General features: G+C 33.3%; 1 protein-coding gene across 3 annotated transcripts in view; it reads right to left on the bottom strand.

Moving 5' to 3' along the window:
- Positions 1-10,345, bottom strand: part of LOC112044019 (uncharacterized) — a 300,955-nt gene extending 290,610 nt beyond the window's left edge. The window contains exon 1 of one of the 3 annotated variants that reach the window (XM_052886228.1): positions 9,978-10,345. The gene's annotated coding sequence lies outside the window, so the exon portion shown is untranslated. Of the gene's footprint in view, positions 1-8,893; positions 9,105-9,977 lie in introns of those variants that run through there. The other 2 variants (XM_052886229.1, XM_052886230.1) reach the window with 2 other exon arrangements.
- Between the last annotated feature and the right edge of the window lie 4,304 nt (positions 10,346-14,649).

Raw genomic sequence — 14,649 nt, 5'->3', positions numbered from 1 at the left:
GTCCCAAAGTGCTGGAATGGCGACCCCGCACTAGTAGGCGCAGTGTTGGCCGACCCCCCACCAGGTGAATTGACGACATCAGGCGAGTCGCAGGGATTCGCTGGATGCAGGTGGCTCAGTATCGTGATGTTTGGAAGTCCCTACAAAAGGCCTATGTCCTGCAGTGGACGTCCATCGGGTGATATGATGATGATGATGATGATGATGATGATATTTAATAACTGTGACCCACATAAAATGACTGCAAATATGGGTAAAATACAATATTTTGTAAAAGTTACATATTATTTAATAATAACCAAATTAATTAAAAGTAAACCAAATTTTTCTTAGTTAAAATGAGTACGTCATAATAGTATCTAAAATATAAGGCATAATTAATATTAATATTGTTAATTATTGAAAGTTTTTATTTATGGATACTTTTTGGAGTAGTTTTCAAAACTTTTAATACGAAAACGCAACAATTTGTAAAACAATCTGTTACACCTATTTGTCTTACATTCCATGTTCATTGCATTTGTCCGTATAAACTTCGGTGAGTTTATATGCTTGGGGCGATAGCATTATATTTCGCTTTGCCAAATTTTAAAACAAACTGAGCTACTGGCTGCTTGAAAAATAGTATTGCGAACATTTGTAGCACATTTTCCGAATATCAAAATAACGTAATTGAATCAAATTTTGTGTGTACAGAAAATATAAATACAAGAGAGAATTTTAATAGTTTCTGAATTTCTGATTAAAATGATCGCTCGAAATAAACATAATTCAAATCTGGTAAAAGTCACACATTAAAGGTGTTTCGAACATTTGCAATACATTTCCCGAGTATCAAATAAAATTTAAAAAGAACTTCGTAACACAAAGAATATACGTGATGGAGTTTTGACAGTTACTGAATTTTTGAGTGCTCGGGATCACAGAATAAAGAATAATCCAGAATGAGTCTTTACAATCACCACGCCGGTGAAACCCATAATCTCTTGATTATAAATCTCCTTGACATCCGCATATTGTTTATCAAAATTTCACACTAACAACAATTATTATGTAAATTAATATAATAATCAATAATTACCAATATTTGAAAAAATATGAATTCTCTTGAGTAATATTGAAAATTACTGATGCAACGCTTCTTGTCGTACTGACTCGAGATGTGTTGTTTGAATTTTGTATTTGAAACGGCTACAACATCGTTGTGTTCTATCTGCCTATTATTCTTTAATCTGCGCTCGGGATAAAAAGAGTAATTCAAGACACGCATCAAATGCACTCAGGTAGGTATTACATAGCCTCTTTTAGTGCGTGTTTTGCGTGATTGCGTGATCAAAATGTACAAAGAAACATCTACAAATCCTAACGTTTAGACAATATTGTATACAAAATCTTATCAAACTTTCACATCTTTGACATTGTTGTGTAATTACCAAGTATCTGTTTATTTTGTGAATTCAAAAGAAAAACGCGGCCACTATAGTAGTGGTACTGCCACATGAAGCACTATGGTAGTGCTTCTTGTATGCAACCTTAAAAGAGATAGATGACTTTTGCTTTGTAAGTTTTTTGATGGTAAATTAATAAGTCTCCCAAAAAGTCTTTATTAAACGCAAGCTTATAGGAAAGTATTACTAAAGTGTTAAGGATTATATAAATGATAAATAGGCTTGGTGTTGAATTGCACTATACCTACGATTGTGTACTAAGTTATAGATAACTTAGTTTGTAAAATGATGGTAAACAAAAAAATAAACCTTGGTTTAGTTTGTTGTGGGCTCTTCTCGGACCGAGGCGTATTTGGAACCTTCATAACTTTAATTTTAAGTTTTCGACTTTCGACCATTATATGACATAACTTGACTTTTCAAAAGTTCTTGTAAACTAAGCCTAATTGAAATAAATGAAAATTTGAAATTTTAGTTTGAAATTTGAAATTTAAAATCAATTTACAAGCAATCACGCACTTCTGTCAGATACGTAGATAGCTTCAACGTAACTTGAAGTGTAACTTTCGTTTTCTTTGATATCCGAAATAAAATCACTGTCGTTGAGTAATTCAATTTGACACAAAACCCATTTGCGACGACGAAACTTACAAATTCTTATCTACAATCGCAACGATTTGTGAAGCACGAACCGGCGTGGTCTATAACAGCTCGTCTCTACCTTCCTTTTTCGTTGCGCATTTATTTCCGAGTACGCTCGGGGAAACGGCATTAAACTTTATAACAAAACATTAACAAGTTCGGTCGCGCCAAGACAGACCAAACACGCAGTTGTTATCGCGCGAGAAAACAAAACCACTTTGCGAACGGGGATTTTACGGAATAAAGTGAACTGGAACGTTATTCAGACATTCGACCCTTTACTCTAGCTGTAATGAAAGCCTCTTGTAATCGAGTTCTCTTCAATAACGTTCCGTGCCGCAGATTGTAATAATTAATTTACGGAGAGCTATGCTAAATGTAAATTCATTTTACTGAAATGATTTTTCATTAATCTTAAATTTTCTGATTCATTTGAATTTCTTGAACAATCTTAATGTTGTGATAATTAATGTAATTTACGAAATAGAGAAGAACAAATATACTTCGAGTTCTTTGTCATTATAAATTCTCTAATGATTAATATTGTTGTTATTCAACTCAAGTTAATTCTTGTGATGTAAAAATGCCGGTAGCTAGCTAATTTAGAATAGGTTTCTTTAACCTGCAATTATCTAGCAAATCGTAGCATTAAGCTTACCTAATCGTAATTATCTTTCCAGTTTAGATTACTACGCGAATATTGATGATCTTCTTTTTCTCTCTTCTTTACATGAATTCTGAAAATCAGAATAGATTTTAACATTACCACCCGAAGCAAGTAATAAAATATTGTCAATGATGAGCTTTTAAAACATCAATTGCTGATCTTTTTAGTGGATCTTCTCATCAAAATCTACTTCATTTACTTAAGTGATAAACTGAATATGGTTCTAAATGCAAACAGATTTGGCTTTTCAAAAATGCTCTTATAGTTCACAAAAGTAATGATTTTGAAAATTCATATATTTTTAATTTTTTTAAGTAGTCACACAACAATGGGGATGATGACTAGGTTTGAATATATTGATTTTTATGATACATTCGGGTAAATAGGGTCAATATTAACTAATTTATACATAAAAAGCAAAGATTGTCTGGATATTTGCAAAATAAATGAGATTATAAAATTTCAAAAACTATTAAATTTTTTTTATCGTAATTAGATGAAAATTTATACAGTTTTAGCTTCCTTACATTAAATGTGACATTTTTTAATATATGAACTATAAAGATAAACGCACAAATAACAAAGATATTAGTAATTTTGTTTGAACGCGCATACAAATCTAACGATCATTAATTGCCTATGACGTCATTTTTTCGAGCCATTTTGTATAGGGCGTTTTTCAGGGATCCGCGGCAGCGCCGCAAATCTGACTCTTTAAATCCCTGTAGCTCCGAAAGTAATGATCGCAGATACCCTGTTCCTTTTACAAAATTGCTTTACTATTAGTATACTCTTAATTTATATACAATTTAAAAAACTGTCATCATCCCTATTAATATTCATCTTCTAAACTGATAACTGGCAATCAAACCCAGGACAAGGAGGCAAATACATCTAACAACAACAAAACACATAAAACCATCATAACCAGGAAATATTTAACGAATAAAATCTTTGCGACTTTGAGATTGAGTCTTCTACTTATTCCATTGATATCGGATATAATATAGGTTACGGGAAGGATTTAAAGCGGACCGTAATGTTATTCAAAACGTTATCCGGTCCTTTCCTCCGTATCGGGATTAAATGAAAGCCGTTCGTAATCGGTTTCACTTGACTTATTATGATGTATCGCCTAGCTTCGCATACATATTTGAGCCTCGATAGCTTCATAGTTATGAAGCCGGACTGGAAGTCAATAGTTTTGGGTTCGATCTACGCTTTCGTGACTATTGTCATAACCTCATCTATACTAATATAATAAAGCTGAAGAGTTTGTTTGTTTGTTTTATTGAACGCGCTAATCTCAGGACCTACTGGTCCGATTTGAAAAATTCTTTCAGTGTTAGATAGCCTATTTATCGAGGAAGGCTATAGGCTATATATTATCCCCGGATTTCTACGAGAACGGGAACCACGCGGGTGAAACCGCGCGGCATCAGCTAGTACAGTCATATTATCCAATTACCTACTACATACATTTCCAAATGCGATCAATATCTCAATAACTTCATAATTTTGCGGCTATAGTTACTCATACCTCACACATTTTTGGATACTGGTATAATCAATATTATCCAGAATTAATAAACTAAATTAGGTAAGAAAGAAACGTATTAAGTAAAGGCAACAAGAAAAAGTTTTATTAAGTAAAAACACAATAAATTATACTTGGAAGTCTAGTTGACCTAGCCTCCTAAGGCAGGTAATAAATTTACTCGATTCTAATAAAGGCTGATAGATCGGTCCCAATAAACTCATAAATAATATAACAGAAATCTTATTTACAGAATTAAATAAAACTTGCTAACTTGTTATTAAAAGTGTGGCAAAATTATTATAATATCCAATCTAGACCAATAAGGCAAGGATATTATATTAAAATTAACGATTATAAAAGCTCTCCTTACGCAAATACATAAAGAGGACTAGAAGAAAAGAGTAACACGAAAAATGAAAAAAAAAACAGAGATCACGTAGAAACATTGTTTTCATTGCATTTCCCCCAAAGTAACCGAAAAGGAAGTCGTCGATAAAACCAGATCAGTTGCTCGTAAATCATAACATATTATATGTACCAAAGGTGTGGTGAAGGAAAGATAATACTTCAAATAAAAAGATAATTTTTATTACATTGCTTGCGGCTTCATTCATAAAGATTTCATTATTTATCTAATCCGAGTATGAAATGTTATTGATTAACATCAAATTGAAGCAACAATACGATAGCATGGAATTATAATTTTGTTGGTCGCAGTTAGATCACATCAGTTACAATCTATCTATATTTATTATAATCGCTAAAACTACTGTATGGATTAATATGAAATATTTTTGTGAAATGACTATTTATTTTATATAAAAGACATGAAGACGTGAAAATAAATATAAATAGAAGGGGTGAAATAGGGTTAAATTTTACATAGATTTTCATGCGGACGTAATCACGGGCGTTCGTTAGTTATAAGTTCATAGCTCTAATCGCGTATTTTAAATAGACTTACGAACGTTTTTAACTGACTCCACCACCTTGGAAGGCATTTTACGAGTATACCAAGAAGAGTCAGCTAGAGGCTAAGCAATAGTTCTTTTCCAAAAATCATCATTAATATTATTTTATCAACCAAACTATTTATTATTAACCGACTTCAAAAAAGGAGGAGATACTCAATTCGACGGGTATATCAGTTTTGTTCCCGTGGTTCTTTCAGAAACGGCTTTAATTAATACGTCACTGGCTTGACTTCGCCTTCCAAGTGATCAGAAGTTAGCACATACGATGTTCTTTTTTTGGGTGCATATACTTATGTTACCGATAAATTGCAAAATACGTTAGTTTATAATCTTAGTATTAAGATTGCAATTTAACGGTTTCACTTCGATAGATTATAATAAACCGATAGCACGTTAGATTGTATTCAGTTCACAATATATCGACAGATTACAATATCGCGAGTGAGATTATAAAATAACGTATTTTACAATTTGACACATTTAAAATATCATACCTGATTGTTAAGAAGCAAAGATTAAATAATTACATCAATCGTTTAAACTTTAAACCATTCCTCTCTCTAAATAACTTCCTTTGGAGAGTTAAACATTGCATGTCATGAGTTCCATGATGAAGTCTCACTACAGTCGGTCGAGAAACCAAACTTACTCCAGCTACAACTATATTAATTTACTATTTACCAGTCTGTAGTTACAACTGAGCCAACTTCATTAACTTAAACGTAACAGTTCAACTGTAAAGTTTATTCTAATAAATACTTAGTTAATATAGAATGTATGTGCTGTTTGCTAATTGTTGCTATTTGGGAGTGTAAAGGATGTGATAAGAAGTCCTCTTGGATACAATTTTGTTTCTTATATGCAAATATTCTATCTATTTGTTTTTATTTCATATTGGTGACGGTATTAACACAAATATTTCAAATAAGTATTTTAAATAGTTCTACAACAAACATTTAATGATGATATGAGCAGATATTGTGGAATTTATAAGAATATAATAAATACATTTTATTGTAAAATAAGTATATTAATTTTATTTCATACGAAAAACTGATGAAAACAATGTCACGAAACTGTAGCATCCTCAGGATATATAGATTGTATAATGTTGGTAAGTACAATTGAAATAAAAACTAAAATTAATTTTAAAAAATCATAGATTAGTTGTTGGTAGCATACCCAATTGAATTCGAACTAGAAAACGGTATTAAAAATGATATCGGGTACGAGATTGTAATCTTATTTGGAACTTCGAACGAACGTCGAAAGCAATCGAAGATGGTCGATAAAATCGTTTCCTTAGTGAATCCCATTATGAAGGTACAGGTAGCAAAATTAAATAGATAAACTTTAGAAATTGATAGTGATAATAGATATTTTACACAACATAATATAGTATCAAAAGCATACTAAGAGTTAGAACTTTTAAAGTTTTTACCATTCTTCTATTTGAAACGCTGGTCTCTAAAGTCCATCATTATTGGGATGTACATTACCCAGCTTAATTTCAAATCTGCTAAGCTTTAAGATAAGACTTGGTTTTTAACCTCTTTGTTGCTCCATCGACTTAGTTTTTATGATATACAACCGTCTTATCAATTGTTTTAACTCCGTGTCTATCAAGATTTTTGCGAATATTTTGTTAGTTCTCAATCATATCGAACGTAATTTATATACCTATTATATTTCCTCAGTTCTAAATCATCTTTGGCAAAGATGATAATGATGGTCTCACCATTATCAAACATTCGAACCAATAACAATTAGAATCATAGTTAGTATGTCGCTAATCCAGACACAATGAAAATCAAATTTGTCTTTTTACAAAAATAGAGCCAAAGTATGTTTAAAAGCAGCAATTAAAAACAAAACTAAAACAATTTCATTTAACAGCAGCTAGCCGCTATCTTGGCCAGCGGACAAAAAATAGTCTCCTCTAGTAGCACATAGCGTTTCTTTTGTGTCCCTATATTTGTTTCTAGACGTCCGGTGCCGATAAAGGATGTCGGTGACAATACTAGGATGTCAATTTTGCGAGTTCGCAAGCCAATTCTCGGTTTGTGGCGTCCGAGAAGGGTCAAGTATTTGTTTGGAAATCAAACACTCATCTCCTGCTCGCTGTTTGTCTGTGTCTGAATTGCTTTAGGATTCCAAAGCGCTGCTGCAAACTGAGATAAACTTATCCGACATTTGTGCGGCAAACTTAGGAGCTTTCATTAATGAATTTCTAATCTAATTTATTTCTATTATACCGAATCTATTGTTGAAATTAAAACTGTTACTGCAATCGATGTTATCAACAGTTTTAATAGAATCTAAGTAATTTATTAAATAGAAGTCGTTTTTAATAAAAAAGCAAACTTGTGTTTTAGAATTTACTGTTTTACCAACTTCTTAGATTATTATTTTGGTAACGTCAATCTGAGTTTAATATTTACTAGTATAATCATTATATCACTAGATATCGCATACTTAATCTTTAATGAATGTCACAATAGCTACAACAATTTCGATTTAAATGTTGATTGTTGTATGTTTTGCCAGTCAGGGATATTTAAAATACAATATCGATAAACTACTTTATTGTTCTTGTTTGTCATCCAATAATAATATAAATGCGAGATAAGTAAAAGCCAGTAAATTAAAATTTTCATAGATATCTTCAATGTTTAATGTAATCTACGCTAATATTAGAAAGGATATTTTTTTATGTAACGGTTAAACTCAAAACCATTGGAGTGATTTGAAAAATTCTTTCACCAGTAAAAAGCTACAATATCAATGTCAACATAGACTATAGACATACAACATAAACATAGACTATATTTTCTCTACGTATTCCTTTGGGAATGCGAACTAATATAAATATCATAAACAAATGAAGAGCTAAGCAAAAGTTTAAAATTACATGCTTAAGAAAATTAATCGCACTGTTGTATACTTTGTTTATAATTTGGATATGAAATAAATAATTTTATTTGTTATAAGATATCCAATGAATCTGTAGCTTTAGTCATAGAATTAAAATGTTCTAATTAGGAATAAAATATTGATTGCCATTGACTGAATAAATATGATAAGCTCATTCATTTACAATTATTTGTTTCGTTAATAACTATCTTGAAATTTTCAGTAAATAAGACGGTAGAAAAGTGTGAAGAATAGAATTAATTTATCTTATCTTGAAAGTTCTTAGTGTAGTAAGTTTTTATACAAATACTGATGTATGAAAGCATACAATAAATGTGAAAATAGTGTCTGAAGTTGTATTTGTAAAATAGTTGAAGCTGGGTATATATTTAATTAACATTCTATTTAATGATGATTAATACGTCTGAGTAGTCTCATATAAACACAAACACAACTTTTTGTTTATTGTCAATTAAATAGTAAAACTAGCACCTACAAGTTAATTTATAGAGGAATTTACAAATCTTAACTAGTGTGTTTTGACAAAGCCTTAAATTAAAAATTGTTATTGTTACGAAATACTAGGTTTAAATGCAAATAATATCATCACTTAATCAATTATATTATGAAATGATGGCTATTCAGGAACTCTATCCACCTGTGAAGTATAACAAACATCCAAAGGCCGAAGGAGAATTTTATTACTTACCTACCTAGTTACAAAGATTTTACTCCAACTGTTCAGTATTATCCAACAACGATGTGGTTAATCTAATAGTCAAACGGAACAAGTGGGAACGATCGCTTGCTACCACTTCTATTTATAATATAACAGTCATTATCACACTTGTCAACACAATAGAATCACGGTGGGTCGTCGACAAGGAATCCACGTGCGACGCGGCCGAGTACCGACTGGCTGACTGCGCTGTGTAGATGCGCAGTGCCCTTAACATACCCCTTATTAGTATTACCTACCGTACCCTTAAACAAAGAACTTCCAATCAATTAAGATCAAATTGCTGCATCGGGGATATGAATCTACACGCGACGATGAAACGGTATTGAGTCGACTTTACTTTTTAAACACTCGAAACTGTGCTCATGGTTTAACACTGGCATATGACGCGGTAAAAGAAGAAAAACGCGCAATATGCGCTGAAAAGAGACGGTTATATACAGATTAGTTGTTTGCCCGAGTGGGACAGCTTTAGTCATTTTGTAAGCTGATAACCAGAGGCAGTGAACAGAGCGAGGGGAACCATATTCTGGCGCGACTCTGCATGAATGTAATGAATTAAGATTCATTTGTTTAACCAAGACTTTGTGCAAGCGATTGGATCACATTTAATAAAAAGCTCTCTACGTTTGTTGTTTCATTTGCTGATAATATTTAGTTAATTGACCTGTAAAACAAACCAGTTATTCTTATAGGAATCTTAGAGATGTATGTAGTAAATAATGAACTTGTGAGATGGATAGTAATTGTTTTACACTTCACAGAGTTCTTTGTGAAGGAAAACAATTTGTAAAGAGAACAGACTCGATTCAAGGTCTATACGACCTCCTTAACTCTAAGAGGAAACTAAAAAATAAAGGCCAATAGTTTCGAAATCTAAGCTCTTAAACAAATCGATTCAAGGATACATCTTTACAAAATACATGCGCTACAATTTAAAAGTCTGGCTACGTTTAAAACAAAGCACATGGGTACGTAACTGCCGAAACCATTCTTATGTTCGTATCGTTGCAAGGCTTAACATTATACTCTAACTACAGCTAATGATTTTTACCTATACATCCCAGGAAATGCAATCCATCATTGGATCCTCGCGTAACCACGGCCACGGCACGCACACTAGCCGCCGCCGCGCACACTAACGCACACCACCTCCTCACGCGAAGGGAAAATCTTCACACACGACACAGATAAACATGTCAACTGCTAGACATTCTTACCCTAAAGTCCTTGCACGTTAAACACCACTAAATCACCATTTTGCACAAATCATAACACAAACAGCATAAATTAACACAGAAACACACGATTATTTCGCAATATCACCCGCGTTCTATTCACGAAGACGAATGTTTCGTCAAAAATACGCGTCGATGTCGTAGTGGCAATTCGGCGACTGTTCTCCCCGCCCTGTTCCAGAGACGAATGGCGCCGCCATATTGAATCTCACTTCACAGGCGCACCGTCGTCCATCTATCGGAGAGCGAGTGAACTAAAATACTCACAAGTACGTAAGTAAACACTTTGGAAAGTTTAAGCTTACAGCCGAATGATGTTTTTCACTACAAAAATCTATATTTACAATTTCCAGACAAGAAATTTTAACTTTTATAAATAAATCATCAGTTATGTGGACATTTACAACGCCTTGGAGCACGGTCGTATTGCGATGCACGATGTAATACCAGCCTGTTTCGATAGAGAGCGCTGTTGTCATAACACAATGAAAATAAGTTTTTCAAGTTACACTGCCGCAATCTTAAGGATTTTCTTACAATGCTCCTTATTTTAAACGAAAGTAAATAGCTTTTTTAACTACACTATTAAATTAAATAGCAACTATGGTCCCTAAGACAGATACTCGTATATAAATAGTAATTATAAAGGTCCTTTAGAATTCTTGGACGATAGTCATCTAAAAGTTTCATTCACGCTTATGTTATTCATATCAATTTCCGTAACTGACATTGATACGTTCTGTACCTGCAACACGATTTCAATACATCACACCTAATAATCGTAGGAGTAGGTTTAGACCACGTCCTTCGACTTTCTACCATCCTTGCATTCCCCCTTGTTTCTTATATTTTCGTTAGACCTTTAATGAAGTTCGTCCTTTTTACCTACTCTTAACCTGGCCTTTATTGAGAAAATCCCAGATTTGCTCCAGAAAGTTTGACATGGCCGTATGAATCCCTTTAGTTAGTTTTTCCTTTCATTCATCCTCTGCATGCTTAAAATATCTAAGCTCAATTTTAGTCACTACATTATTTTTGTACTATTTCAGATTTTTCATTAGTAGAATTTCAGTAATGTGAAAATGTCAGCGTTTTCTAATGCCTGATTAGGTTGACCTTGTACCTAATAAGCAATAGAAAACCATACAGCAGCTTGGTAAGCTTCAAATTCCTAATCTGCTTTATTGCGCGTTGAGGTTGATGCACCGACCGCGTCACGTGGGTTTATCATTACGAACTTCCGGGCCACTACTGCGAATTTCTTGTAGATCAGAAAATCTCACTATTTCACATCTCGAACCAGGATCTGACAATCTGCAGCGACAACGTCGGATAATATGCATTTGTATTTTTTTGTTTGCATTTTTACAGTGTCATATTTTTGTACTAACTTTTTCATTGATTTGAGTAGATAGTAATACATGCGTTGCATGTTGTATTATGTCGTCAAATTGATTTCTACATAAAAAGTGTTTTAAAGCACCATCGGAGTACAATCTTTATTCATTTACTTACTTATGTTACTGAAAACTTTGCTTTTGCTTTGCTTTGCATGTCAGCAATACGCCCGAGTATTGCTGACATGCAAAGCAAAGCCTACCTACCTATAATTTTAAAATAAAAGTAAATTCCAATCAGAAATGGTTTTCATTGTCCATATTTCGCCATTTTTAATTGTGCGTTTTGCATTCTAAATCCATATTTTTCATAATTTTGATAGCGCATAATCCGAAGTCTAGTGATGACATAGAGTCATAGACTAACCCCTGGATTAACGATATTGATTTAGAGGTATTTATCCATTTTGATGTAAGATTCTAGATGTTCATACACAATATAATTTTCTATTCCCGTCCCTCTATCTGTAAATTTGTATGTAATTTATGTGTGTGTTTGGTCACTCATGGCATGTACCTACCCTTCATCATCATCATCATTTGCAGCCACTAATATAATGCCATAATGGACGTCCACTCCAGGACATAATCCTTTTGTAGGGACTTCCAAACATCACAATCCTGAGCCGCCTGCATCCAGCGAATCCTGTGACTCGCTTGATGTCGTCAGTCCACCTGGTGGGGGGTCGACCAACACTGCGCTTTCTTGTTCGCCATTCTAGAACCTTGGAACCCCAACGTCCATCGGCTTTTCGAACTATGTGCCCCGCCCGTTGCCACTTCAGCTTCGCGACTCGTCGAGCTATGTCGGTGACTTTGGTACTTCTGCGGATCTCCTCATATCTGATTCATGGACTACTAAATATGGACCGAACACGGTCTCTACTAACGACTTTGAAAGGTCTTTCAATGCTTCTGAGAATGCAGATCACATCCATCTTAATACCCTAAAATCGAACTTGTTTCCTTATTATATTGTAGCCGAACAGGCTTTCGAAGCTGTTTAAATTAATGGCATTTTATCTATACTTATAATAAATCTGTAGAGAGGTCAATTCTGTACATGAAATATATTTCCAAAATAAATATCAGGGGGTGATTAGTGGTCGATACTAACTACTACTACTATAGGGGTAGTAGGATAGGGGTAGGGTAGGGGTAGGGTAGGGTAGGGGTAGGCGTAGTAGTAGGGTTTCACGCAGACGAAGTCGCGGGCGTCCGCTAGTTATTAAATAATAATTAAACAACTCTTACCAAATTTTAGAGAGATAGAGTTAGAGATAGTGTACAATTATCAAAATTCAACAATTCTATGCGGACTAGGTCAGAACTTCAGACTATGAATTGCAGACAACTATAGACTTTGTGTCTTATCCAAACACAGTCCCCCAGTTCACAATACCTCTGGAAACTTGGATTAATCTACTAGCAAACTAGGTATAGCTATTTGTTCGTGATGATTGAACGAATTCAAAGAAAAATTTATTGTCTGTCTACTGTTTATGTTATAGGTATATTATTACTCATTAAGTTTATCTGATGTATCATGTAATGATGATATCAACATGGAAAAATTAACAATGTCCCTTTTCCTTCCTCTTTTTATACAAGTGTGTGACGGAAGGTAAGGTTACGTGATAGTATAGTATAGTATGTATGTTTGTTGCTTTTTAGCGCTTTTTGCAATGATAATTTTATACTATAGGTAGGTTAGGTCCCTACAAAATCACCGCAAAATCCATACAAACTTTAGCGTTTATAATATTAGTAGGATGTATACATAGATATAATTTTTACACTTCCTGAACACACAACTTGACACTGTAGACGGTATTTCGGTATTATTTGTTTAAATAACGTTCGTTGTTTAATAAGCGACTAAATGAAATTAAGTCAATCTTCCACATTTCTCCGCCTCAGTTTTGATGCTTATAAACAAAATCAATCGCCCCATCTCTAGTATAAAATATCAGGGCTTTATCGACCAAACTCGGCGATGATTTAGTTGATTATTACGTCAATTCATTCATTAACATAATTAGACAATTAAATAGTATTCAAATTCCAAAAAAATATTCAAAATTCATTTATTTCTGTTAAGCTTATTTTACAAGCACTTTTGAAACGTCAAATTATGTCATGATATAATGGTGGTAAGTAAAGTCGAAAACTTTAAAATAGAAGAGTTCTGAACGCGCCTTGGTCCGCCCACAACAAACTCAGACTAGGTAAAATTTTTTTGTGTACAACCATTTTGCAAACTTATCTTTAACTATGTACACAGTCGTTTAATGCAGTTAACCACCAAGCATTTGTATTATTTATACAATCATTAACACTATAAGACTTTAAGTTTTAGAATTCTTAATAAAAGAAAACACTACTAAAATAATTGATCTATAATTCTTGATCTATAAATCTTCTGTATGTCTTATTATAAAATCTTCGCCCCACATTCTAAACATGATATTAGTTACGCATGACTATACTTATTGCTTTTATAGCGTTTACACTAGCGATTGAAAACGTCGGCGTTTGTTAGCATTTTATTTAAAATACTTGTACTCCGCGGTTTTACCGGCGTACTTTCAGTTCTCGTGGGAATACGTGGATAGATTTTTAACCATTTTTAAAATCCGTTCAGTGGTTAAAGGTCGTAAATTCGTAACAAACAAACAGGCAAACTCACATTCGCTTTTTTAATATTAGTTACGACTTACTTTGCTATTTCACCATTACAATGGCACTAATAGGAGTGGGCGAGAACACCGTTTCTATATAGCCAGGTAATCAGTACCTTTTCAGATTACTGGCATTCCTTTTGTCCGCGCTTGTCGGCGTAGAACGTTTTGAGATTGGAAGACTATAAAACCGTCTGTCTCGCCCACATATATTAAAGAGCTACAGATTTGTAAAAAGTATTAAAGAAATTTTTAAATAAAACACTGTAATAAATAACATTTTATAATAAACTGTAATGCAGACGAGCTACTAAAGAAATATTCAAATCTACATTGGCTCTTCAACATCCAAACATTTTTTGCAAAAATAGTTGTATGCAATAACAGAGCCATGCTATAAATTGTATTTA

The sequence above is a fragment of the Bicyclus anynana genome, chromosome 16, assembly GCF_947172395.1.
Source record: "Bicyclus anynana chromosome 16, ilBicAnyn1.1, whole genome shotgun sequence".
In the NCBI taxonomy this organism is placed as follows: Eukaryota; Metazoa; Arthropoda; class Insecta; order Lepidoptera; family Nymphalidae; genus Bicyclus; species Bicyclus anynana.
This window is presented reverse-complemented; position numbering and strand designations above follow the sequence as displayed.